The sequence below is a fragment of the Gavialis gangeticus genome, unplaced genomic scaffold (genome assembly GCF_001723915.1).
Source record: "Gavialis gangeticus isolate Ggan-Ray unplaced genomic scaffold, GavGan_comp1, whole genome shotgun sequence".
Taxonomy (NCBI): domain Eukaryota; kingdom Metazoa; phylum Chordata; order Crocodylia; family Gavialidae; genus Gavialis; species Gavialis gangeticus.
The window spans coordinates 41,283,121-41,287,164 of NW_017729000.1; positions in this window are offsets into that span (position 1 = coordinate 41,283,121).

Below are 4,044 nucleotides of genomic sequence, written 5' to 3' on the forward strand. Positions count from 1 at the left end.
TGAACATCCTGCCTAAACTGAAATTTGACATGGAAAAATTTAGGATCAGATTAAAGCTATTGTCAGGTTGTGGACTTGGACCTAAGGCCTCAGCCTGCCTGGCACAGCTGCTCAACCTGGTCTGCCATCTCCTCAACAGAGTACCAGGGTAGACACAGGCAGCCAGAACCTCCAGCAGGGCCTAGGCACTCACCCACCCCCTGCCATGGGAATGGCCAGCCAGGGTCAACTGACCCTCCACCCCTTCCAGTATAAACCCCTGACCTGGAACAGGAAAATTTCTGAACCCTTGGCTTGTATTGCTACTACTGGCTTGTCCACAGACCCTGAGTTTACCCTGACCTTGTGGATACCCAACCCAATTTAGGTTTTATTTCCTGGACACCTAACTTGGTTAGCTTCCTGTCCCTGTGCTCTCCCTGTTTCCCTGGATCTCTGGCATCGCTCCCTGGCTTCCCTACTCTCTGACTTCACATGCTCCCCTCACACCTCACCTGCTTCTCCTGACCCCTAAGGTAACCTCTAGACACAGCTGTCTATGACCTGGCATGACAGCGATCTTCTTTAATTACCTCTAAAAGAATGCCATCAAGATAAAGATCATATATTTTATTCAGTGTCTTGATCAATAGTGCTAAACACAGGAAGATGATAAAATAAGTGACAAAGGCTAAGTCCATTGGTTTTGTGATCCTAAATCCCTTCAGCTCTTTTGAAAACCTCCCCTCTGTCTGCTCTTCAAGTAAAATCTTGAGGGGTGATCAGCACCCGCTGTTCCTACTAAAGTTAAAAGGATTTAGACTGGCTGAGCACTTTAATGGCTTTTATCCAAGTCAGTCAGTATTGTCACTAGAACAAGAATGCCTTGTTTCAAGTTCAGTTTAAAGGCAGCTACCTGTTTTGTTCAGAACTCCACCTGCAATGCCTAGAGAGAAAAAAATCAATTCTCATTAGTCTTTTTAAAAGTTAATTACTTTTTTTTTAGCTTGAAAAGGGAAAAAAGGTGAAAGGCATGGTGTCTATGAATGTCAAGGGGATCAAGTCTTCTTTATTACTTTATGATACAGTCTGAGTTTGCAAAGCATCCTAGTCTTAAGCATCACTATCAATGTGTTCTTAATTCTTTATGTAGAAGATGAAACCTCATCCCTAAAAGACACTCAATAATGTCTAGAATGGGAGTCAAGTCCTTTAGATATTTTCTTTGCCTACATGACACTAACATTTCCTTAGCTGATGCAGCTGCACTAACCAGGCTTCCAGTTACAGAGCTCTGGGGCTAACTTTATCTTTATTGATGTGCGTATTGTATAAATCATTTGAGGAATTTTAGAACTTCCCTCACTGTTGGCTTACAGGTTAGTGACACCCAAGAGTCAGAGAGAGACCTAGGTTTGCTGCGTAACAAGTACACAGGCATTGATTTCTCTCATTTCCATTTGTAGTTTGAGGAAGTCCATGCTAAGTAAATAATGTGGAACAAAGACTGGTTACAATTTAGCCTTTGACGATAGAAAGAAAATAATTTAAATCAACCAAATAGGATGGTCCCTTGGATTTATTCATCTAACACAGTAAACAGCAAAGTGCCAAGTAAAAGTTTTAAAATTAGATCGGGGTTGTCAACCGGGGGCAGGGGGTGGGGTATGTGTACCTCTGGGGGTACTTGAGAAGACACCGGGAGGTACACAGCAGCGGCACAGAGAGCGGGGGGCAAGCCCGCCAGCACTTTGCACTGACTTTGCTGTCACGTGCTGTGTGGGGGACCGCTCGCCCTCCCCCTCCTCACTGCTCGTCAACTGACTCCCCGCTTCTCTACTGGCCACCAGGGGTACACTGATCAAAAAAGGTTGAGAACCCCTGAATTTGATGATTCCCAAGCTGGATACCCCAGAATAGCATATTGGTTCACATGGAAAAAGAACTGTAGTAGAAGGCACAATGAGAAAGTTTTACCAGAAATGACTGTTGTGTTATAAGGATTAAAAGCTGAAACCAGGCCCTGATAAATTTTTCCCTGAAATTTTTAAAATAAAGGGTCTGAAGAGAATGCACTGTTGTCCTATATTTTTAGGGTATATAGGAAGGGGAAAATTAGTACAGTTGTAAATCTCTTCATCTTAAATATCTCATTTAAATCTTCTCTAACTCTTTTACTTTCTAGCTTCAATAAACCAAATGTGAAATTCTGGCCCTCTTGTTGTCAATGGACATCTTGCCATTAATTTCAGTGGAGCCAGACTTTCACTAGTAAGGACAGCAATCTTACTAGTGCAGTCACATCATAGACTGGATGATTTTGAAGTCAGAGAACATCTCACTGTACATCTGTAAAGCAGTATTCAAATTTACAACATTTGACAAGTGACTTTTACGGCTCCTATTCCTAATGCTTAAATCTTACTTCATCTTTCTAAACATAACGATGCTGTTCTCTGAACTTTTAAAATCCCAGTTACATCTTCCACACCCTCCTAAAATATGATGACCACAGTGGAAGGCAACTGATGAGATGTAAATTAACCATTATTTGATATAAAGTCCTTTTAATGTGTTCAGTATGCATATAAATAATGTGCACATAGATTTTCTCTATTTTGATAGTATTTCATTGTAATTTATCTTCTGACATTTCTGCTGTAAGGGCTAGGCCATCTTCATCCATCATAAGAAAATACATTTTCAAGAGCCAGTATTTAAGATATTATATCTCTTCTGGTTTCAGAAACTGCTGAATGGCTCCTCCAGACCCATCCTGACCTGAATGATGTGGTTGATGTAGAATGTGAAAAATCAGATTGGGTTATGGTGTGCTAGTAGGGAAAAGCCAACAGAAAACTACAATTCACAGAGAACAGCAAATGATTTATTGGAACAGCATTGTATTCCAGCAGTTAACTATGCAATTAAGTAGATGTAACTACTAAATTGTGTGCTTATTATATTTCAGTCCAGTGAGTTCAGGAATCACTTCTATGCTGATGACTTCCAAATCCAACACTTTTCCCTTGACTGTCCTTCTTCTGTCCCATCTTATATCTTCACCTGGCTCCAGCATCACTTCTTGAATGTTTGCCGCCAGCTCTGGCTTATTTGTTTGAAACTGAGCTGCTTATTTTCCACTCAACCCCACTACTTTTCCATAATTGTTAATAAACCACTGTCTTTCCCATAATCCAAGCTCACAACCTGTACTGTCTTCAGCTCCTCTCTTCCCTTTTCCTGACTTCCTTCAAAGTATTTCACATCTTTTGTAACAACTCTAAATTCCAGTTTCCTCTCCATCCTCACTGCTAAGACCTTTACCCAGAGCTTAACTTTGTAACTGCAGCATCCTTCTCTCTGGCTTCCACAAATCCCTTGTCTATGCAAAATCCACTGGTAATATAAGACCTGGGATAAGACCTACTTTCACAGTGTGAATACGCCAAATAGTCATGAAAATTCTTTATCAGTGTATCTACATCATCCATTCAAAAATTCATAGGGATGTCTCTTCTATCATAAGACATTACCCATCCATTTATATGGATGCCAGTCCTGTGGACATACAATCTATATCTAGAGTCAAAAGTCATACGTTTTCAAGAGATTGTACATCCACAATGCCATAAAATGGCAAAAGGCCTGAGTCAATCCCTACTGACTGGCAAGTGGCCCTTGTGCTTCACTTCTTTTATATCAGGCCATAAAGTAATGAAGTTTTCAGGGTGGATTCTAATCTGATTTACATAAGTTAAACTGAGAGAAACTCTACGGAGGTCAAAGAATTTCACTGGTGTAAAAAATTGTGTAAGTGAGGTCTGAATGAGACCATAGAGGTTTCTGTGTGAAGATGCAATGAGAGTAATTTCAGACGTACTTCATCCCTTTATGTAATTTGGAGGTTACATGCCTTATCTTCCATACCTTTCTGTTGATACAACTGCCTTGGTTTGCAAAGAACTAGTTATTCCTTTTTTGCACTGTTGAAAGAACTCACACTCCTTAGTCATCTTAGAATATAAAATAAGTACACATTAATCTGTCCTTTCTTACACATTA